Genomic DNA, 25,278 nt, shown 5'->3' with positions numbered 1-25,278 from the left:
ATCTTTTGATTTTAGAGTTCAGACCACAAGTATTTCAAGACACTACGCATAAGTGCATAACTTTTTACTGTTAAACAGAACCGAACTGAACGGATTGCCTCTTAACTAGGGTTGAGCGAACCTGGACTGTATTGTTCATGTTCGTACCGGACTTTTGGGTATTCGGTACCCGGACCCGAACCCGGACATTTCACAGTATGTTCGGGTACTGTCCGTTGTTTGATAACGTTATTTGATGTTTTGGCACGGTTTTAATGGCGCGCTTTCAACAGGTGCAAGGCAGCCAATCAGCAAGTGTTTAACTAGTGTGCCCTAGAAGCCATCACAGTCATGTCTACTAATGGCATGGCTGTGATTGGCCAGTGCAGCATGTGACCCAGACTCTATATAAGCTGGAGTAAAACAGCGCCGCGCGTCACTCTGCTATAACTACTGTAGGGAGAGGTTCCTGACTGCTACTGCTGAGGGAGAGATAGGAGTTTACTGTAAGGCGAGGCTGGATAGATTGCTTGTAGGGAGAGCATAGGATAGGAACAATCTGCTTTAATCAGACAGCGATCTACATTGATTGTATTGTGTGGGGGTGCACTGAACAATCTTTTTGCCCGGAAGAGATAGGAGTTTACTGTAGGGCCAGGCTGGAGAGATTGCTTGTAGGGAAAGCATAGGATAGGAACAATTTGCTTTAACCACTTGCCGACTGCCTAACGCCGATCTACGTCGGCAGTCAGCCCCTCACAGGCAAAGTGACGTAGGGCTACGTCACTAGCTTGTGAGGGTCTAGGGAGCGAGCGCGCGCCCCCGGAGGCGCGCTCCCGCTCCCGCTCCCGCGTGGTCACAGACCCCCCCGCGCGTGTGACCAGCGGACCCGATGTCCGCCGGTCACTCGGCGATCGGCGGGGGAGAGGGAGAATGTCAGGCAGCTTGTGTAAACAAGCTGCCTGTCATTCTCCTCGCTGTAAAGACACTGATAAAACGGATCTAGTATGTAGATCCGTTGATCAGTGTCCTTACAGTTCAAGCCACAGCCAATCACAGTAGAAAGCACGCCCCTAGGGATACACACAGCCCCTCCCTTCCAAATAAAGTTAACCCCTTCACAACCAGTGTATTTTTACAGTAACAGTGCATATGTATAGCACTGATTACTGTAGAAATGTCACTTGTAACCCCAAAAGTGTCACAAATGTCAGTCAAGGGTCCGATCTGTCCACCCCAATGTCGCAGTACCGCAAAAAAAATCGCAGATCGCCGCCATTACGCGTTAAAAAAAAAAAAAAACAACAAAAATGACAAAAATCTTTCCCTTTGTTAGTAAACGCGATAACTTTTGCGCAAACCAATCAAAATACGATTTTTGTGATTTTTTTTACCAAACATATCTAGCATAAAACAAATTGGCCGAAAATTTTAAAAAATTTTGATTTTTACTTTTTTTTTGGGGGGAATTTCATATAAAAAAATGTGAAAAATATTGTTATTTTTGCAAAATTGACGCTCTTTTTTTGTTTATAGCGCGTGATCAAAAAATCGCACAGGTGATCAAATACCACCAAAAGAAAGCTCTGTTTGTGGGAAAAAAAGGACGTCAAATTCATTTAGGTACAGCGTCGCACGACCGCGCAATTGTCCGTTAAAGTCACACAGTGCCGAATCGCAAAATACCCCCTGGTCAGGAAGGGGGTAAAATCTTCCGGGGCTTAAGTGGTTAATCAGACAGCGATCTACATTGATTGTATTGTGTGGGGGTGCAGTGAACGATATGTATGCCCTGACCTGAGCCAAGTGAGGAGAAAGGAGAAACAAAAAAATTTTATCAGTCTGTTAGGCGTGTGGTGCTGCACATTTCATGCAAGCTCAGTGCATATATGTGTGCTTAATCTGCATTTAAAAAAGAAAAAAACATTTTACTTCATATTTAACTTTGACATACAGTCTTTAGACAGACATTGCTTTTCTAACCTGCTCTTCAAAAAGCACCAATGTGAGGGGAAAATAATTATTTTACAGTATTTAGGGTAAAAAAAAATATTTTTCAGTTTTTCATTCAAATGGGTTTTTTTTTTTATTCAATAGCGGAATAGAACAACAGTATCCAACCTGTTAGTCGTGCGGTGCTGCACATTTCATGCAACCTCAGTGCATATGTGTCTGCTTAGTCTGCATTTAAAAAAGAAAAAAACATTTTTTCCTTCATATTTTTACTGTGACTTACAGCGTTTACTTTAGACAGACACTGCATTTCAAATCTGCTATTCAACAAGCACCAATTAAGGGGACAATTATTTCTCAGTTTTTCATTCATACATTACAGTGCGATACACCCATTGCATACTGTTGTATTGCGCATTGCAATAAAAAAAAACATTTAGGGGCAAAAAAAGTTGATTACAGCCCTGTCCGCTTATGTTACAGTGAGATACACCCATTGCATACTGTTGTATTGCGCCTTGCAATAAAAAAACAAACATTTAGGGGCAAAAAAGTTGATTGCGGCCCTGTTCGCGCATGTTACAGTGAGATACACCCATTGCATACTGTTGTATTGCGCATTGCAATAAAAAAAAACATTTAGGGGCAAAAAAAGTTGATTGCGGCCCTGTCTGCGTATGTTACAGTGAGATACACCCATTGCATACTGTTGTATTGCGCATTGCAATAAAATGACATTTAGGGCAAAAAAAAGTTGATTGCGGCCCTGTCTGCATATGTTACAGTGAGATACACCCATTGCATACTGTTTTATTGCACATTGCAATAAAAAAAAAACATTTAGGAGCAAAAAAAGGTGATTGCGGCCCTGTCTGCATATGTTACATTGAGATACACCCATTGCACACTGTTGTATTATGCATGGCAATAAAAAAACCCATTTAGGGGCAAAAGGGCAAAAAAAGTTGATTGCAGCCCTGTCTGCATATGTTACAGTGAGATACACCCATTGCATACTGTTTTATTGCACATTGCAATAAAAAAAAACATTTTGGGGCAAAAAAAGTTGATTGCGGCTCTGTCCGCATATGTTACAGTGAGATGCACCCATTGCATACTGTTGTATTGCGCATTGCAATAAAAAAAAAAAACATTTAGGGGCAAAAAAAGTTGATTGCGGCCCTGTCCGCGTATGTTGCAGTGAGATACACCCATTGCATACTGTTGTATTGTGCATTGCAATAAAAAAACATTTAGGGGCAAAAAAAGTTGATTGCGGCCCTGTCTGCATATGTTACAGTGAGATACACCCATTGCATACTGTTGTATTGTGCCTTGCAATAAAAAAAAACATTTAGGGGCAATAAAAGTTGATTGCGGCCCTGTCCGCGTATGTTGCAGTGAGATACACCCATTGCATACTGTTGTATTGCGCATTGCAATAAAAAAAACATTTAGGGGCAAAAAAAGTTGATTGCGGCCCTGTCTGCGTATGTTACAGTGAGATACACCCATTGCATACTGTTGTATTGCGTATTGCAATAAAAAAAACATTTAGGGGCAAAAACAGTTGATTACGGCCCTGTCTGAGTATGTTACAGTGGGATACACCCATTGCATACTGTTGTATTGTGCATTGCAATAAAAAGAAACATTTAGGGGCAAAAACAGTTGATTGCGGCCATGTCCGCGTATGTTACAGTGAGATACACCCATTGCATACTGTTGTATTGCGTATTGCAATAAAAAAAAATCATTTAGGGACAAAAACAGTTGAATGCGGCCCTGTCTGCCTATGTTACAGTGAGATACACCCATTGCATACTGTTGTATTGCGCATTGCAATAAAAAAAAAAACATTTAGGGGCAAAAACAGTTGATTGCGGCCCTGCCTGCGCATATTACAGTGAGATACATCCATTGCATACTGTTGTATTGTGCAATGCAATAAAAAATAACATTTAGAGGCAAAAACAGTTGATTGCGGCCCTGTCCACGTATGTTACAGTGAGATACACCCATTGCATACTGTTGTATTGCGCCTTGCAATAAAAAAAACATTTAGGGGCAATAAAAGTTGATTGCGGCCCTGTCCGCGTATGTTGCAGTGAGATACACCCATTGCATACTGTTGTATTGCGCATTGCAATAAAAAAAACATTTAGGGGCAAAAAAAGTTGATTGCGGCCCTGTCTGCGTATGTTACAGTGAGATACACCCATTGCATACTGTTGTATTGCGTATTGCAATAAAAAAACATTTAGGGGCAAAAACAGTTGATTACGGCCCTGTCTGAGTATGTTACAGTTGGATACACCCATTGCATACTGTTGTATTGTGCATTGCAATAAAAAGAAACATTTAGGGGCAAAAACAGTTGATTGCGGCCATGTCCGCGTATGTTACAGTGAGATACACCCATTGCATACTGTTGTATTGCGTATTGCAATAAAAACAATCATTTAGGGACAAAAACAGTTGAATGCGGCCCTGTCTGCCTATGTTACAGTGAGATACACCCATTGCATACTGTTGTATTGCGCATTGCAATAAAAAAAAACATTTAGGGGCAAAAACAGTTGATTGCGGCCCTGCCTGCGCATGTTACAGTGAGATACATCCATTGCATACTGTTGTATTGTGCAATGCAATAAAAAATAACATTTAGAGGCAAAAACAGTTGATTGCGGCCCTGTCCACGTATGTTACAGTGAGATACACCCATTGCATACTGTTGTATTGCGCATTGCAATAAAAAAAAAACATTTAGGGGCAAAAACAGTTGATTGCGGCCCTGTCTGCGTATGTTACAGTGAGATACACCCATTGCATACTGTTGTATTGTGCCTTGCAATAAAAAAAAACATTTAGGGGCAAAAAAAGTTGATTGCGGCCCTGTCTGCGCATGTTACAGTGAGATACACCCATTGCATACTGTTGTATTGCGCATTGCAATAAAAAAAAACATTTAGGGGCAAAAACAGTTGATTGCGGCCCTGTCTGCGTATGTTACTGTAATGTTCTGGTACCTCTGGTACCCTTGTTCCATATTTCTCCTTTGCTAATTGCGTCCCATCTTGTGTAACAAGAGACGCATATACCTTTAAGACCGGATGACATCATTGCCGAGCGCCGCTATGAGCGGCTATTTCAAACGCCGGCTTTCTCTCACTCATCGCTCGTTCAACCACCATGGTTGGAGCGTCCCGCTCTCTGAAGTCAGCATGCCAGATCTACACGTTCCTGTATCTCGCTACCTGAGCCTGTTTTCGGATCCTGTGTCTCGCCACCCGATCACCCCTGGCATGCTGTTTTCACCTTCACCACATGTTCACCGCACCTTCTCCTGTGAAGTCGGAGCTGCTGACATTTCCTTTGCTGAACTGACGCCGGAACCTCGCCGCTGATCCGTATCTCGCTACGGGATCACCTCTCTATCATTGTTACTACTAACCTATCTAAGTGATAAGTACCCCACAGGGGATTCCTTACTAACCAATCTCCTACTGTCATCTACTGCAATTACCAGGACTATCTATCTATCTATTCCATACCATCTGCATAGACTGTTAGCTCTTGGGACTACCTTCAACTATCCTTGCACTAGGTTACTCTGTCTAAGTATACTCCATCTGTGTCCTCTTACCATCTGCACTATACTAGACATCAGAACCTATCTGCTTTACCATCACCTGCAACTCTCCTAATATTACTCCTAGTAATCACCATACAACCTGTCTCTCATCTATACATTCTCATATGTTCTATCCCTCCACTAAAACATCTGATTGAGTATATGTATATTGCATAACAGGCTGTACACCGTGATGAAGTCCTGAGAGTTGGATAGGTTTATTCAACAGTATCTCTACAAGGCTACTGAGTGTGATAATTCTGCAGCTGAAAATCCATCCATTAACAAAAACGCATGAACGTTACAGATTGAACGAGCCTTAAAAAAAAAATATGGATTCAGCAGAATTACCCACTCATGTACTACAATTAAAACAGCAAGTAGATGCATTGATCCTTGCGCTTACAGAGGTACAAAACGAAAATCAGACCTTGAGACAGCAGGTTGGCTGTCTCACACAGCTTTCTGCTGCTCAGCCCCGTGAGCCTAAGATAAACCCTCCTCTAGTGTTTTCTGGTGATCGGAGCAAATTTCGTGAATTTAAAAACACATGTCGTTTGCTTTTTTTGTTAAAACCTCTAACCTACACCACTGACCAAATTAAAGTTTGTACCATCATCTCCTATTTAACGGGTGAACCCCGGGCCTGGGCAGACGCTCTCTTTGAAAAGGATGATCCACTCCTTAATTCTTACCCTCTATTCCTAGCACAACTCGCTAGTTTATATGAAGACCCCAATAAGCAGAGTACCGCTGATACCCAGTTACGGGCCTTGAAACAAAGAAGGAGACCCGTTGAAGATTTCGTGGCAAATTTTAAAAGATGGTCCCCTGATTCAGGGTGGAACGACACATCTTTGAGAACGCAGTTTAGACTCGGCCTATCTGAGGCCGTTAAAGACGAGCTCGCCCGAGCGGATTTACCTGGCACTCTGGAGGGACTGATACAGACCAGTATCAATATTGACAGACGACTACGAGAAAGAAAGGCTGAGAAGATGGGCTCACCATTTTCCAGTCCTTCTCGGATGTTGCCTGCTGACCCTACTCCTATGGAGGTAGGAATGATACGCCCACCTCTGACCCTTTCTGAACGTGCCAGAAGGAAGACCGAACATCTCTGCATGTACTGCGCATCCCCGAATCATTTGATAAGCGGCTGTCCCCTTGTCCGCAGAAAAGAGGGTGAGTGTTCAAATGTCTTGCTAGGCGGACTCACAACTTCCTTTTCTAATCCTTATCTTTTTGTTCATTTAACATTGCAGTGGGACCAAACTAGGATCACCACCAAGGCTATGATCGACACAGGATCTTGTGGAAACTACATTGACATTTGTTTTGTCTCCCTTAATAAAATACCTATTGTTTCAAAACCCAAACCTGTCTCCGTTAGTTTTATTAACGGTACCCCCCTATCCTCTGGTCCTATCACCAGTCAGACACAGGCACTCCTTGTAACTGCTGACGAGTCTCATGTGGAGACCACCACCTTTGATGTGTTAACATCACCACATTTCCCAATCATTTTGGGACTTCCCTGGTTACACATACATCAACCAATCATCGATTGGAAAACAAGAACGCTAGTGTTCTCTTCTCACTATTGTGAAACGACGTGTAATCTCCCCACATATGATAGGATCCTGTCTGTAGTGCCGGATGACATTATACCCAAGTGTTATCAGGACTTATCGGAGGTTTTCCTTGAAAAAAACGCTCAAATGCTACCTCCTCATAGGGACTATGATTGTTGTTTCGATCTACTCCCTAATAGCAAGTTGCCCTTCGGACATGTTTATCCTCTCTCACAGGATGAACTCTCTCATCTTAAGGAGTATCTGGATGAGAACTTGGCAAAAGGATTCATCCGACCTTCTACTTCCTCCACTGTTGCTGGACTCTTCTTTGTCCGCAATAAGGATTCTAGCCTTAGGCCTATCATTGATTTCAGACAATTAAATGCCATTACAATAAAGGATCGTTATCCTTTACCTCTTATTCCTGAACTTATCGAACAGGTGCGTGGAGCTTCTCTCTTTTCAAAATTGGACCTAAAAGGGGCATACAATTTAATTCGAATCTGTAAAGGGGGTGAATGGAAGACGGCATTCAGAACCAGATACGGACTGTTTGAGTACCTTGTAATGCCATTTGGGCTATGTAATGCTCCCGCAGCCTTCCAACGGTTTATAAATGAGATATTCAGAGACTTGCTTGACGTTTGTGTTGTAGTATATTTGGACGATATACTTATCTATTCTCATTCCTTACCTGAGCACATAAAACATGTGAGACTTGTGTTGTCAAGACTACTTGCACATAACTTATATGTTAAATCAAAAAAATGTTTGTTTCATAAAGAGGAAGTACTATTCCTAGGATATATTATATCAAAAAATGGAATCAAGATGGACATGAGCAAAATATCCTGCATTCTAGATTGGCCTGTGCCAACCACTCGCAAAGCATTGCAAAGGTTCCTAGGATTCTCTAACTACTATAGGAAATTCATTAAGAACTTCTCTGCGATTGTGAAACCTCTCACACAACTCACAAGCACGAAGAAACCATTTAATTGGTCAAAAGAAGCAGATGGAGCATTCTGTCTGCTGAAATCAAGCTTCACTACCGCCCCCATACTATGCCATCCAGACCCATCCCTTCAATACATCTTGGAGGTAGATGCGTCAAATATGGCAGTAGGAGCAGTTCTCTCACAACGACCAACAAACACCTCACCTCTTCACCCAGTTGCTTTCTTCTCAAAGTCATTAAGCAGCCCCGAGGTGAACTACCCAGTAGGAGAGAAGGAGTTATTAGCCATAAAACTGGCATTAGAGAATTGGCGACATCTACTTGAGGGCACTCAATTGCCAATCCTGATATATAGTGATCACAAAAACCTTCAATACCTTCAGACTAATAGAACTCTTTCCCACCGGCAGGTTCGGTGGTCGTTATTCTTTCTGAGGTTTAATTTTTTAGTGACGTATACGCCCGCAGACAAAAATAAAAAAGCGGATGCACTTTCACGACTAGCCGAGAAAGATTCTACCGAGGTTCCCTCAGTTCCTATAATACCACTTGAACGTATTATCGGTGTCATTCGCTCCCTGAAGGAAGAGATTTTGCACAGCATAGGACTGGACTCACCTCCACCACAACTAACTACTGACGCAGAAGGCTTCCTCTATTACAACGATAAATTATACATACCCCCTACTATGCGAACCAAGATCTTGGAATTGTCGCATGATGTACCTATGGCAGGACATATGGGTATGACTAAAACTTTAAATCTACTTACTAGGCAGTTTTGGTGGCCAGACATGAAGACAACCGTAAAAAAGTTTGTTTCATCTTGTGATATCTGTGCAAGGTCTAAAATCGACAACACGAAACCATCGGGGTTACTTTGTAGTTTACCGATACCCCAGGTTCCGTGGGAAGTGGTATCCTTAGACTTCATAGTGGAACTACCACCTTCCAAAGGATTCAACACAATCTTGGTATCAGTGGACCATCTGACCAAGATGGCACATTATACTCCTATCCGAAGACTACCTTCGTCCAAACAAACAGCGGAATTACTTGTGAAACATGTCTTTAAGTTACATGGTATTCCAAAAACACTGCTGTCTGACCGTGGTTCACAATTCATCTCAAAGTTTTGGCTAGCTCTATGTCAGATACTATGAATAGAGCGTAAACTTACTTCTCCATACCACCCTCAGATCAACGGACAGACAGAGAGAGTTAACCAGTGCATTGAACAGTATCTGCGTTGCTATACTTCGTATCTACAGGACGATTGGGCAGATCTCCTCCCGCTGGCGGAATTCGCCTATAACAACGCGACTCATAGCACTACTAAACAAAGTCCATTTTACCTAAATTACGGGTTTCATCCCACACTCCTTCCACCACGTATCTTGCCATCAAGTAATCCAGTGGCATCTGATTATCTTGCCCAGATAAAGGATTCTCTGGGATTACTCAACAATACCATATCACATGCTCATAGCCAACAAAAGAGGTACTACGACCTCCGTAGGAAACCCTCTCCCCAATATGCCATTGGGGATCTTGTTTGGCTTTCTACAAAAAATCTGAGATTAAAAATCCCTAGTAAAAAACTTGGACCTCTATTTCTGGGACCTTTCCCAATAGAGAAGCTTATTGGAAAAGCTGCAGTACAACTCACATTACCAGCAGACCTCAAGATACATCCTATCTTCCATGTGTCTCTACTGAAGCCCCATGTTCCTAACCAAGGAATAAGGCCTACTATCTCACCTCCACCTCCTGTACAAGTGGAAGGTGGAGAAGAATTTGAGATAAAAGAAATTTTGGATTCCCGTTTCAATAGAAGAAGACTCCAGTATCTTGTACGATGGAAGAACTATGGGCCCCAAGATGACACCTGGCTGGATACCTCCGATATACATGCCCCTAGACTGATTCGCAATTTCCACTCGAAATATCCAGAAAAACCAGTTCTAGAGGCCTTCCGGAGCCGGCCTTAAGGGGGGGTACTGTAATGTTCTGGTACCTCTGGTACCCTTGTTCCATATTTCTCCTTTGCTAATTGCCTCCCATCTTGTGTAACAAGAGACGCATATACCTTTAAGACCGGATGACATCATTGCCGAGCGCCGCTATGAGTGGCTATTTCAATCGCCGGCTTTCTCTCACTCATCGCTCGTTCAACCACCATGGTTGGAGCGTCCCGCTCTCTGAAGTCAGCATGCCAGATCTACACGTTCCTGTATCTCGCTACCTGAGCCTGTTTTCGGATCCTGTGTCTCGCCACCCGATCACCCCTGGCATGCTGTTTTCACCTTCACCACATGTTCACCGCACCTTCTCCTGTGAAGTCGGAGCTGCTGACATTTCCTTTGCTGAACTGACGCCGGAACCTTGCCGCTGATCCGTATCTCGCTACGGGATCACCTCTCTATCTATGGACATTGTTACTACTAACCTATCTAAGTGATAAGTACCCCACAGGGGATTCCTTACTAACCAATCTCCTACTGTCATCTACTGCAATTACCAGGACTATCTATCTATCTATTCCATACCATCTGCATAGACTGTTAGCTCTTGGGACTACCTTCAACTATCCTTGCACTAGGTTACTCTGTCTAAGTATACTCCATCTGTGTCCTCTTACCATCTGCACTATACTAGACATCAGAACCTATCTGCTTTACCATCACCTGCAACTCTCCTAATATTACTCCTAGTAATCACCATACAACCTGTCTCTCATCTATACATTCTCATATGTTCTATCCCTCCACTAAAACATCTGATTGAGTATATGTATATTGCATAACAGGCTGTACACCGTGATGAAGTCCTGAGAGTTGGATAGGTTTATTCAACAGTATCTCTACAAGGCTACTGAGTGTGATAATTCTGCAGCTGAAAATCCATCCATTAACAAAAACGCATGAACGTTACAGTTACAGTGAGATACATCTATTGCATACTGTTGTATTGTGCAATGCAATAAAAAATAACATTTAGAGGCAAAAACAGTTGATTGCGGCCCTGTCCTCGTATGTTACAGTGAGATACACCCATTGCATACTGTTGTATTGTGCATTGCAATAAAAAAAAAACATTTAGGGGCAAAAAAAATTAATTGCGGCCCAGTCTGCGTATGTTACAGTGAGATACACCCATTGCATACAGTTGTATTGCGCCTTGCAATAAAAAAAAACATTTAGGGGCAAAAAAAGTTGATTGCGGCCCTGTCTGCGTATGTTACAGTGAGATACACCCATTGCATACTGTTGTATTGCGCATTGCAAAAAAAAAAACATTTAGAGGCAAAAACAGTTGATTGCGGCCCTGTCTGCGTATGTTACAGTGAGATACATCCATTGCATACTGTTGTATTGTGCAATGCAATAAAAAATAACATTTAGAGGCAAAAACAGTTGATTGCGGCCCTGTCCACGTATGTTACAGTGAGATACACCCATTGCATACTGTTGTATTGTGCATTGCAATAAAGAAAAAAAAAATTAGGGGCAAAAACAGTTGAATGCGGCCCTGTCTGCGTATGTTACAGTGAAATACACCCATTGCATACCTTTGTATTGTGCATTGCAATAAAAAAACATTTAGGGGCAAAAAAATTGATTGCGGCCCTGTCTGCATATGTTACAGTGAGAAACACCCATTGCATACTGTTGTATTGTGCCTTGCAATAAAAAAAAACATTTAGGGGCAAAAAAAGTTGATTGTGGCCCTGTCTGCGTATGTTACAGTGAGATACACCAATTGCATACTGTTATATTGCGCATTGCAATAAAAAAAACATTTAGGGAACAGAAAGATATTAAATTGCGGCTTAGTCTGTATCTGTACGAGTGAGATACACTTGTTGGATACTGTTGTTTCTTGTCCGCTATTCAATAAACACCCATATAGGGAAAAAATATTAAATTGCGGCCTAGTCTGTATCTGTACGTGTGAGATACACCCGTTGTATACTGTTGTTCTAGTCCGCTATTCAATAAACACCCATTTAGGGAAAAAATATTACATTGCGGCTTAGTCTGCATATTTTACTGTGAGATACACTCATTGGGTACTGTTGTTCTATTCCGCTATTCAATAAGCACCCATTTAGGGAAAAAATATTATATTGCGGCTTAGTCTGCATATTTTACTGTGAGATACACTCGTTGGATACTGTTGTTCTATTCTGCTATTCAATAAATACCCATTTAGGGAAAAAAGATTACATTGTGGCCTAGTCTACATATGTTACAGCGCAACAAGGCACACAGGTCTCGCATGGAGGCCCAGTTACTGGTGGTGAAGTGGTGCTGTTCCGCAGAGTGACTCATGCGTGTGTGCTGCTACTGAAACTCCACTATGGCCTGCTGCTGCTCGCACAGTCTGGCCAGCATGTGCAAGGTGGAGTTCCACCTTGTGGGCACGTCACATATGAGGCGGTGAGCGGGAAGGCCGAAGTTACGCTGCAGCGCTGGCAGGCAAGCAGCAGCCGGGTGAGAACGCAGAAAGTGCACACAGATGGCCCGCACTTTCTGCAGCAGCTCTGACATATCGGGGTAATTTCTAAGGAACCTCTGCACCACCAAATTCAGCACATGTGCCAGGCAAGGCATGTGTGTCAAACCGGCTAGGCCCAGAGCTGCTACGAGATTTCGCCCATTATCGCACACCACCAGGCCGGGCTTGAGGCTCACTGGCACCAACCACTCATCAGTCTGCTGTTGCCCCTCCACAACTCCTGCGCGGTGTGTGGTTTTTCCCCCAAACAGGCAAGTTTTAAAACTGCCTGCTGTCGTTTACCCCTTGCTGTGCTGAAGTTGGTGGTGAAGGTGTTACGCTTACCGGATGAGGAGGCGGTAGAGGATGAGGAAGCGGAGTAGGAGGAGTTAGTAACATGAGGCAAACTGAAGCGCACTGCAATCCTCAGTGGTGGAAGGACATGCGCCAAACTGCTATCCGCCTCGGGCCTAGCCGCCACTGCATTTACCCAGTGTGCTGTTAGGGAGATATAACGTCCCTGACTGTGCTTACTGGTCCACATATCCGTAGTTAGGTGGACCTTGCCACAGATGGCGTTGCGCAGTGCACACCTGATTTTGTCACCCACTTGGTTGTGCAGGGAAGGGGTGGCTTGCCTGGAAAAGTAGTGGTGGGGCACAACGTACTGTGGTACAGCCAACGCCATAAGGCTTTTAAAACTCTGCGTCTCCACCAGCCGGAATGACAGCATTTCAATGGCCAGGAATTTTTATATGCTAGCATTCAGGGTCAGGGATCGCGGGTGGGTAGGGGGGGTACTTCCTCTTCTGCTCTGGTGTTTGGGAGATAGAAAGCTGAACGCTTCCACGGGACATTGTGGTGATGGTTGTTAGTGACCCAGGTGATGGTGTTGCTGGCAGATCCTCTGTTTGCGGGGTAGCAGGTGCCACTGTCACTACAGAGGTGGATGAAGAGGCTGAGACTGCAGCAGCAGAAGAAGAAGCAGGAGGAGCCAGAGACCTTGGTTTTTGAGGTGTCTACTCCACTGCAGCTCGTGCTTTGCACTTAGATGCCTGGTCATGCAGGTTGTGCTCAGGTTGAGAAGGTTTATGCCTTGCTTCAGGTTCTGATTTCACAGCGTGCAAACCACTTGTGTCCTGTCATCTGCACATTGTCTGAAGAACTGCCCCGCTAGGGAACTCCTTTGAGCTGGCTTTGGTGTGCTCGGTCCCTTGCTGCGTTGGGCAGTAGCAGGCATAGTGTCTAGGGCACGGCCGCTCCGCTTTTGCACCCTGCTCCCTCTTCTGCTGTGCTGGTGGCTCTGTGCGACCACCGCCTCTTCCTCCAAACCACTCAGGTCACCTGCATAACGTTCATTCCATGTGGGGTCGAGGACCTCATCGTCCTCCACATCATCTTCCACGCAGTCTTCACCCATGCAACCCTTGTCGGTCTCCACAATCCGGAATTCAGCAGCAGTTGGCACCTGTGTTTCGTCATTATCTGAGACGTGCTGCGATGGTCCTCCCATGTACTCATCTTGAGACATAAGTGGTTGGGCATCGGTGCACTCAATCTCTTTCACTTCTGGGGCAAGGCTAGGTGGATGGCCCTGGGAAACAATGCTAACAGAGTCATCAAAAAGAAGAAGAGACTGCTGCATGACTTGGGGCTCAGACTGCTCGGCTGATTTGCAAGGGGGTGAGGTGAAAGATTGGTGGACATCGGCTGCAGGTGGCAACTCTGACCTTTCAGCAGAAGACAGGGTGGGAGACAATGTGAAGGAGCTGGAGGCACTGTCAGCAACCCAATCTACTATTGCCTATACTTGTTCTGGCCTCAACATTTGTAGAGGGGCATTAGGCCCTGCCAAATACTGCTGTAAGGTTCTGTCGCCTACTCACAGCTGAGAAAGGTGTTTCACTTGTGCATGTAGCTGGCACAGATCGACAACGTCCTCTCCTTGCAACTGGAGCTCCACCAGCAGCACCAAGACCCAGCACTAACATGGTGGAGCAGTATGTGTGCACATGCCTAGACGTACTGAATGACGGGACTGCCCCCTTCAACTTCTGGGTCTCCAAATTGGGCACATGGCCTGAGCTTGCCCTTTACGCCTTGGAGGTGCTGGCCTGCCCTTGCAGCCAGTGTATTATCTGAACCTGTATTTAGCACGGCTGGGGGCGTTATCACAGACAAGCGCAGCCGCCTGTCCATAGCCAATGTGGACAAGCTCATGTTCATTAAAATTAACCAGGCATGCATCCCACAGGACTTGTCTGTACCTTGTGCAGAATAGTCATGTATACCGGCCTTACCCAGCCATTGTTGTATTTTTGATCTTTCTCACTCTTTTTGTACCCTAATTTAAAAATAAATAAAATTAAAAACAAATACCAATGTTGACTACCTCGTCCTCCTCCACCGCCGCTTTCACCTACACCGCCACATCCACGGCCACCTCAACCTCCTACTCCATATGGGCCTCGTCCTCCTCCTCCTCCAACTCTTCCTCCTCCACCACCGCCACCACTTCCACCTACACCGCCATGTCCTCCGCCACCTCAACCTCCTACTCCATATGGGCCTCGTCCTCCTCCTACATCATTCAAGATGATTATTTTTTAATTTTCTGTTTTTTAAGTTCTTTTAAGTTATTTCCCTATCCACATTTGTTTGCAGAGCACTTGCTCTTAAGATGATTTTAATGCAATTTGAAGCCCTCTAGCCTTTCCATGTTTGTTTTAGAGGCATTTTAGTGCTCAAAAGTTCGGGTCTCCATTGACTTCAATGGGGTTCGGGATCGGGACAAAGTTCGGGTTAAGTCCAGGTCACAAACCCAAACTTTTTTTTCAAGTTCGGTCGAATCCGCCGAACCCGAACATCCAGGTGTTCGCTCAACTCTACTCTTAACCACCTAAGTAATACCAAAAGTAATGTAGCAGCACTTAAATGATAAAAAATAGTATGTGTAGGGTGAACAAAAACAACAATTCCCCCACCCGTCCCATCTGAAAGTACAGTGGGTTTTTTCCCGAAACTTGTGAGAGGGGTGAGCCCCAGTACCCCAGCAATGTTAAAATGATCTAACAATCTAAATCTAACAAACAACATACCCAAAGTAAGGAGGCAGACATAATAAACAGCATGAAAGAAAAAGAAAAAAATGTAACAGTATGGGAACATCACAGGTCAGCACCACTGAAGACATCATATTTGTGACACCTAAGACCTAGACCTAAGGCGTAATGAGTGCCGTTAAAGGAACATTAAACATTTTTCTTTTTTTTAGATATCACCAGTCATTACCCCTGATCCCTGCTACACCAGTCATTTGATGATGCTGCACTGCACTAGTGACAGTATGTAGAAAAAAGAAATTGTGAAGAAATATATTTTATTTCATTTCTTCATTTTACAAAAAAAGTTGTGACAAAAAGTGATAACTTTAAAAAAAAAAAAAAACTTGCCTTCAAATACCTTTTACTGTCTATACTTTCAAAAAAGGGGTCATGGGGGGGGGGGGGGTATTTGTGTACTGTCATTTTAGGCTCTCAAGAAATGAGATAGACCTTCAGTACATCAGGATTGATCAATTTTAAAATATATATATATATACTAGCGATGAGCCGAACACCCCTATGTATGGTTTGCACAGAACATCTCGAACAGGGGAAATGTTCTAGCGAACTTGCAAACTCCATTAAAGTCTATGGGGCATGAACATGAAAAATCAAAAGTCCTAATTTTAAAGGCTTAAATGCAAGTTATTGGCCCAAAAACGTGTATGGGGGACCTGGGTACTTACTGCCCTGGGGGACATGAATCGATGCTAAAAATTTTTTTTAAAACAATCGTCTTTACAGGAGCAGTGATTTTAATAATGCTTAAAGTGAAACAACAAAAATGAAAAATTACTTTAACTATTGTGCCTGGGGGGGGCCCTTAATGTGCATGTAAAGTAGCGCATTTGTGCGATGTTTGTAGCCTGCTGCAGCAATACTGACATTTCTAAAGGAAAAAATGTCATGTAAACTTGCTTGCGGCTGTAATGTATTGTCGGCTCCTGGCAATACAGGTAAAAAAAATGAAAAAAACGGCGTGGGGTCCCCCCCCAGTCCATACCATACCCCTTAGGTTGAACACGCTTTCCCTGCTTAACTAACTAACTCCTATCTCACCCTAATGAGATAAAAGTTAGGGAGAGTGTGTTCAGCTTAAGCAAACTTAATGGTGGCGTAGATGTTAGAATACCAGGCTTGCAATGACATGGCTGGGGGGGTTCAAATCCCTGGGCCAGCAGGTGATTTATTGAGGTCAGAGTCCATGATGATGATGCAGGAACTCAAAGTTCCTGCAAAGAAGCCCATTCATTCCTCATTTGACGAACGAGCGAACAGCCAATGTTCAAGTCAAACTTACATTTGACTTGAACTCGATGCTCATTCCTAATATATACCATATTTGTAGAATCATCCTGGCTATCCTCATACTCTTGTTTCCAACCATGCCTTGGGACAGGAAGTTGAAGGGATATCACCCCAGCTGGACACAGACACAAATTCAAGCCTGACAGGGGTATTGACCATTGCTGACTCTATCATAACTTAAAATAAATAAAAAAGGCTTTTCAAACTTTAATGTTGTTTTGAGCTGGAGCTACATGAACAATTTTTAAAAGCACAGTTGTGAAACCAAAATACAAACAATTAAAAATGCTAACAGTGTTGATTGATCACTAAATAGACAAAACAGTTGACTCCCTAAAGTGAAAGCATGTATGGAAGAAGCATGAAGCAGGAATCAATTGCACACATTTGGAGCATTGTGCAATCATGTCCAATCAATCACTACTACATGCTCTTTGTGTAGCTCACACAGTATGAGGCCAATTGTTCCACCTGTTTAGCAATCAGTCACCACTTCTATTGATAAATTGCTAGTGAATTTTGTAGTGCGATTAAGCTGTCATCTAAAGCCATGGACTGTTGGAATTGTGTTATAGAGGAGCCTGCCTCTCGTATCTGCTTCATCACACTCCTCAGTTGTGACAGTTGGGACATTGTTAGGACATTGAACAGTAGGGAACAGGTGAGTGAATTAGAATTTGCAGCAAATTCAGCTGCATTGTTGAAAGCCATAACGCCTTTAAGTAGACCTAAATCTAAAAAATGAAGGTCTGCTTTCTTATAGAAAATATCTAGAAATATTAATTGTACTTAACATTACCCTGAAAATGTATTTTATGCCAGCATTCCTCCTGAAAGACATTAGTATGCTTCCTGTCATTGTGCCCATAGCCTCAAAACTATATATATATATATATATATATATATACAGTGGGTACGGAAAGTATTCAGACCCCCTTACATTTTTCACTCTTTGTTATATTGCAGCCATTTGCTAAAATCATTTAAGTTCATTCTTCTTCCTCATGAATGTACACATAGCACCCCATACTGACAGAAAAACACAGAATTGTTGACATTGTTGCAGATTTATTAAAAAAGAAAAACTGAAATATCACATGGTCCTAAGTATTCAGACCCTTTGCTCAGTATTTAGTAGAAGCCCCCTATTGATCTAATACAGCCAGGAGTCTTTTTTGGGAAAGATGCAACAAGTCTTTCACACCTGGATTTGGGGATCCTCTGCCATTCCTCCTTGCAGATCCTCTCCAGTTCTGTCAGGTTGGATGGTAAACGTTGGTGGACAGCCATTTTTAGGTCTCTCCAGAGATGCTCAATTGGGTTTAAGTCAGGGCTCTGGCTGGGCCATTCAAGAACAGTCACGGAGTTGTTGTGAAGCCACTCCTTCGTTATTTTAGCTGTGTGCTTAGGGTCATTGTCTTGTTGGAAGGTAAACCTTCGGCCCAGTCTGAGGTCCAGAGCACTCTGGAGAAGGTTTTTGTCCAGGATATCCCTGTACTTGGCCGCATTCATCTTTCCCTCGATTGCAACCAGTCGTCCTGCCCCTGCAGCTGAAAAACACCCCCACAGCATGATGCTGCCACCACCATGCTTCACTGTTGGGACTGTATTGGACAGGTGATGAGCAGTGCCTGGTTTTCTCCACACATACCGCTTAGAATTAAGGCCAAAAAGTTCTATTTTGGTCTCATCAGACCAAAGAGTGAAAAATTTAAGGGGGTCTGAATACTTTCCGTACCCACTGTATATATATATATATATATATATATATCTTCAGTAAAAGGCATTACTAAGAGATGTGGACTGAGATTTGTTGATGTTTCTACTGAGCTACTCCCTGTTCTCCTAGATAAAAAGAGATCTGTATCTGAGAACATGCAGAAACTAGGAGGAAAACATAAGTAAACAAGAGGCGATCTCCCAAAAGTGAGTGAACAGCCAGGGCCAGAGATTCAGGCAGGGACTCTTACTTAATGACATCTGAGCATGCATTTTTAACAAGTTTTGCATTACTGAGTTCACTGCTTGTGTGTGTTTTTCCTGATACAGGCAGTGCTACTAACTCAAGGAGGCCATCTTTTCCCTTTATATAACTTCCACTCATCTCCTGTTTCCTTGATATCTCAAACGTTTTGGGTATCCTACCACTTTCTGTACCAGAGACAATGGTCACCAAGACCAACAAAATTAGTAAATCTCCCCAGCAGAGACACAGACGGCAAAAAAAACAGAAAGAGTTTCTAGCCCTTTTGCTATTCTATCCAAAAAAAGTTCTGGCTTTGCACACTTCATAAACACTGTGATCCTGAGGATACCCATCTTTCCCTCGCAGACTGACATTTTATGCTGTAGTACTTAGCATGTGCCCACTTTGAACCCATTTTCCTCTCCTGCCTAGAAAATGTCACTGACTTAAGTGGCTACACATTCTTTGGCTACAAATTCTTTGGCAGGTTCCCATTACTTTCTACTTACAATACTATGGATCCCTGAGTTTCATTAGTGCTTTTGCAGCCCTTTATTGAACCTTACGTAGAAAACAAAAGAAACAACAGTGCAACCTCATAGTGTAACATTAAAAAATAATAAATTACAATTTATTGGGAAACAGAAATGCACTCACAAAATTACACATGTGTAGGGCATAGCATGAAGATGATTTGGGAACAAGAAATGTCAGAGGGGCAGCCAGAGAACCATCATCCTTGGCCACTGTATATGGGATTACACTGTAAGCTTTAAAGCCCAGACAAAGTAAACACGCCCCTTTTGCAGTGGGGCTGCCCCTGCATTGCAAGGGTTAAATGCTAACTTATGTCTGAGAGATGGGGAAAAGCAGCTTTACTTATCCGATTCTGTATTCCCCTATGCTCCAGCGGTTTGACTGTTACTCTGCATCCTCCTGTTTAATGCACTCTGCATCGGTCTTGCTGACAGTAGAGGCATAGGACCATCAGAGCATAGGGTCAAAGGCACTGCAGGGACCGGCCTTGCAGCACGAAGAAGTCTACAAGAGTGTATAATCATGGATTAAAACTGCTGTTCCTGGCCCCTTAGAAGTAAACAAGCATTTAACCTTTGCAGTGCAAGGGCAGTCCCACTGCAAGGGAGGATTTTTATTTCCTAAAGTTTAGCTTTAACATATTTACCTGTAAACAATTGATATATCCTGCTTTTTGAGACTCCGTTCACACTGGGGCGACCTGTCAGGCGAGGTTTTTATTTATTGGCACAACTGTTTTCTTTTTTCTTTGTAAATACTGAAAAATCCGAATATACATAGTGTAAAACAATAAACAATAAATACAATAAAAAGTAACAGTACCACGGATAATAATATAAACTCCTTACAAATATACATGTGTATACTGTATATTTTTTCATACAAAAGGATTCTGCATAGGACATTAGAATGCTGTGGAAAGTAGGATATAATCTCTTAAATCCATATGTTGGATTCATGAAAAAGAATCTATACCAAAATTGAGCTGCATAATCCCCTATATATCGGCTTTGAACATCTGGTTTTTCTTCTGAATATCTATACTATTTTTTACAATTATTATTACCATATAGGCGGAGCAATACTGAAACTTTATAAACTAAAAAAAAAAAAAAAAAACACAATGTAAAAATAGAAGAAGTTTATTTTTTCTGGAGCAAAACTGAGAAAGATCAAAACTTTAATGTAAATTGAATGGAAATATATTCTAAGAAGAATTATTATTATTTGTATGATTTCATATAAATACATATCTCAATGAAATTAGTAGAAGGATGCATGTTATTATAGTTGTTTCACATGTCTCGCCACATTACTTTGACTATGATTTTAGGAAAGCCCAGTCATGGGACCCATCAAAGCTCCTCTTGGTTTAAAATAAAAAGGGTACCACTGTACAGCACATACTGTATTTTTTTTTTTTTTACCATTTTGTAACATAAATAAAGACTACAACTGAACCTAAAACAATTAGACAAAGCTTTAATATGACCAGGGCCAAAATAAAGTAAAGGCTTTTTGTCATATAAGATACTGGCGTTGATTTACTAAAACCGAAGAGTGCAAAATCTGGTGCAGCTCCGCAAAGAAACGAATCAGCTTTCGGGCTTTTTTTGTCAAAGCTTAATTGTGCAAGTTGAAATTAGAAGCTGGTTGGCGACCTTGCACAGCTGCACCAGATTTTGCACTCTCTGTTAATCAACCCCTGTATACTTACTTTTATGCATTAAAATAAAAAGCCTTCTGTGTGCAGCAGCCCCCCTCAGTCTCCCTAATACTTACCTGAGCCCCATCTCTATCCAGCAATGTTGTAGGAGTGTCTCGGCTGCCCGGAACCCCCTCCTCATTGGCTGAGACAGCAGTGCAGGGCCATTGGCTCCCGTTGCTGTCAAAGTCAGTCAGCCAATGAGGAGAGAAAGGGAGCTGGGGCAGGCAGTGGCTCCGTGTATGAATGGATGCATGGAGCTGTAACTCGGTTTGGGTGCCCCATAGCAAGCTTCTTGCTGTGGGGGCACTCAACAGAAGAGAGGGGCCAGGACCACTGAAGAGGGACCCGAGAAGAGGAGGATCTAGGCTACTATATGCATATCCACGGCCCGACGGCCTGACATGCTCCGAGGCCCCTTGGATTTAAAAATGGCGCCGCCCGGCACCAACATGTCACCGTGCATGCGCCGCCACTGCTCGGGAAAGGCCGCACACGTTAGGCTATTCCCGGGACGTGTTGGAGCCAGGCAGCGACATTTTTAAATCTAATGGGCCACAGGAACAGGTAAGTGAGACTCCTCCACAGCCGCACTACCTGCCGTTATGGTGGGCTGTGGGCATACTACAAGAGATGCAGTGCTGCGGGCATGGTACACCTGTACGCTAGTATGCCTGCAGCCCCGCCGTCTCTTTTACTATGCCCGCAGCCCTGCATTCTCCTGTACAATGCCCACACCCCTGCATTCTCCTGTATAATGCCCACAGCCCTGCATTTTCCTGTACCATCTCCACATCCCTGCATTCTCCTGTACCATGTCCGCAGCCCTGCATTCTCTTGTACCATGCCCGCAGCCCTGCATTCTCCTGTACCATGCCCGCAGCCCTGCATTCTCCTGTACCATGCTCGCAGCCCTGCATCTCCTGTACCATGCCCGCAGCCCTGTATTCTCCTGTACCATGCCCGCAGCCCCTGTTTTGGGTCTCGTAGTGGTCCAGTTGGGTCCAGTAGCAGCTGCATTTCCCACCCTAGGCTTATACTTGAGTCAATAATTTTTCCCATTTTTTTGTAGTAAAATTAGGGGTCTCGGCTTATATTCGGGGTCGGCTTATACTCGAATATATACGTTAGTACCTCAGATTGCCAGTTTACTGGTTTTGTGTAATTGTCATAACATCAGCATTCAGACTAGGAGAGGAAGGTCAACAAGGTAAGCCATCAGGATTTACTGCATTGCACAGTGCAACGAATCCAGCAGATTGAGCTTGCTGACTAGAGGAGAGAGCACAGAGATGATCTAATCATGACCAAACTGTATTACTATGACTGCAGTGGAGAAAAGTAAAGGAGCAGGACCTTGATATGGTGTCTTACAGAATATCTGAATTAGAAAACTGAACAAAAAAATGTATAATTGTTTGTGACAAGGCAAAATCCTCAGAGATACAAAGCTCACACAATACAAAATAAGTTAACACATACAGTACTATGTATTTGAACTATATATTAAACTGTTTGTCCACACTTCCACGTCATGGACAGCTTACTGTATACCATTATGCATTTTCTTCACCATGGAGGGAAACAACAGGCACTGCATCTGCCATAAAGCTACTTAAACTCCTTTACTCAACTAAAGGGAGTCATACAGACATATTTACTTCCATCCTATAGAAATAGAGGTATTAAAAGCACATAATACAGATTATTTTATGGAAAACATTCAAACACTCATAAAGTACAAAAATCTGGTAAGATGGTGAAGAATTTTCAAACCTGTAATAAAATTACTTTTCCAATAAGTGCACGGAGGTTTTGCTTATAAGAAGGAAGCTACATAAAAGCAAGTACCTGCAAGTTTTGATATGTTACATGCAAAAATTCAAGCGCAGGTGTGAATTCCAAGAGAATCATTGGTGTTGATATTAAACATCTTTTAGAAAAAAAATTCTGTAAAATCCACAAAGTGTGAAAATGTTAACGAAAACAGTATACTGGATGCATATAGTATGCCAAAGGCAATTTATAATTACAGATTACAATATATACATACTATATAAAATATTACTAATACATAAGTTCAATTGTGGGCTAAACTGGCCTTCATAACATGTCAAAAAAGATGGTAAAACGCACACCAGCTTTTAAAACAGTAAAAAAAAAAAAAAAATGCTATTAAAGAGTATCCAAACCCCAACATAAAAATTTAATTTATTGTGGTTTACCAGTCCTTAGGTAAGGTGGCTGCATTGGTTTTCTTTATAATTTTGTATCACCTGCTGATTTTTCCATTAACACAGGTGGGTAGGTCTCTACTATATGACTGACTGATAAGTGATAACTTGCATGTACTCCTCCAGGGGCTGCCTGTATCAGGGTTCGCTCAGGTCTAGAATTGGCCATACTCTCAGTCCTTAACCCTCTAGTACTCCATTGTTCTCTCACACCTTCATGTACAGTATGTCAAAGACAAGTTGTGCCCAATGCACATACTCACTATACTTCTGGTCACCCTTGGCAACACCGCAACTCTGACAGGGGACACCTCTTGTATCGGGCCAGACGTCTTCAGGTGGTTCCAGGACAGGCTCTCACTTTTCCATTCACCACTATCCCCTAGCCTGACCACATTTGCACTAAGGTACATTGAGATGCCTCTTCTTCAAGTGGGTACCTCCTGAGATGTACAGTCTAGCATAAGCTCAACAGGGCAGTATCTCACTTCACACCAGCAAGGTTACAAAGAATATGCTGCAGACATATTAAGTGGCCATAGACTCGATTCAACTCAATTTTATTTGTCCAGTTCCCTTCATAAGTCCTTCTCATCCCATGAGCTGCAAAAAATAAAGGCTTTCTCTTAGGTCAGGGCTCTTCTCCCTGGCATTGCTCTTCCCTTCAGACAGCTAAGCTTCACCCATTATTAGTATGATCCTGTCAGGAGGAAATTAAATCATTCTCCTTCTTGGAAAGATTTTAAAGGAGTGTCTATTTTAAAGGGGTAACATACTGACCCTTGCCTACACACACTTCCTGCCCAGAGTAGCAAATCTAACTTGCAGACAACCTCTGAGCCTCATAAACCACAACAGCCTTTCAAGATTTGATCTGCAAATAGAATGAATGAAGCCAGATAGACCCTTGAGACCCTAGAGCAGTTCATTAAGCTTCCACAGCAGCAACAGATGACTTTCGTTAAGGCACTGGAGCAGTCAAGTACCCATGACAGAACTAGACCTGTGAGAACCCTGGTCCATCTACGCAACTACTTGTACAACCATTGCAACAACAAAACATATTAGCATATCTTCTCCCAGTTTTCTGATGTCTGCGCAGATCTGGATGAATTCTGTATATAGCTGGAATCTATGCAGAATGAAACACAATCAGCAAAGAGAATCATAGAGCAAATCATTAATCTTCTCAATCCAACCAATGAGCTGTCTGGTCTGAGAGTTAAGTACCTCATGATGTTTTGAATCACCTAAGCTATGATGAAGCACCTAGCTTATATGGTGGTGTAGTGAGCTTCATTCCTATTGTCCCAGACAATATCCATGAAGCTGTGTGGAGGCTGGAGAGAGCCTATCCACTTGTGGAAGACTCTGAGACCACAGACAGGCTTGTGGCTATTCAGAGGAATGAGCAGAATCAACATTAAGTGTGATTGCTCATATTCCTGAAGATTTTATCTATTAATAAAGAGAACTTAAGGCAAAAAAAAAAAACAAACCCTTTCTGTATGAAGACAACAAAAAAAAGATAGCACCACAGAACAGCCCCTCCTCTTACTGTCCATAGCACACATGGGCATGGTTATGTAGTAATCAAAGATAGCCGAGAACAATTACCAAAATAATTACCAACAGTCAACACAAACAGAGGAAGTAAGTTAGGATTTCACAAGATTTTTGGCAACATCAAAAGCTATTTTTTTAACTTATCAAACAAATATAACAAAACACTTTAAATTGTATATTTGACACAACAGAAGGGACTAGAAATGAGCAATTTGTTGTTAGGGTTTAGATATACTTAAAGCTCACATCATATTAGG

General features: G+C 42.7%; 1 pseudogene across 1 annotated transcript in view; it reads left to right on the top strand.

The window, feature by feature from the left end:
- LOC309560547 (sperm acrosome-associated protein 9-like) overlaps positions 1 to 24,882 on the top strand; it is a 37,906-nt pseudogene extending 13,024 nt beyond the window's left edge. Inside the window, exon 2 of the transcript in view lies at positions 24,375 to 24,882. The product of the transcript in view is annotated as a sperm acrosome-associated protein 9-like (transcript). The remainder of the gene's footprint in view (positions 1 to 24,374) is intronic.
- The last annotated feature ends 396 nt before the right edge of the window (positions 24,883 to 25,278 follow it).

Source organism: Pelophylax lessonae, assembly GCF_965119305.1.
Source record: "Pelophylax lessonae genome assembly, chromosome: 7".
NCBI classification, from domain to species: Eukaryota; Metazoa; Chordata; class Amphibia; order Anura; family Ranidae; genus Pelophylax; species Pelophylax lessonae.
This window is presented reverse-complemented; position numbering and strand designations above follow the sequence as displayed.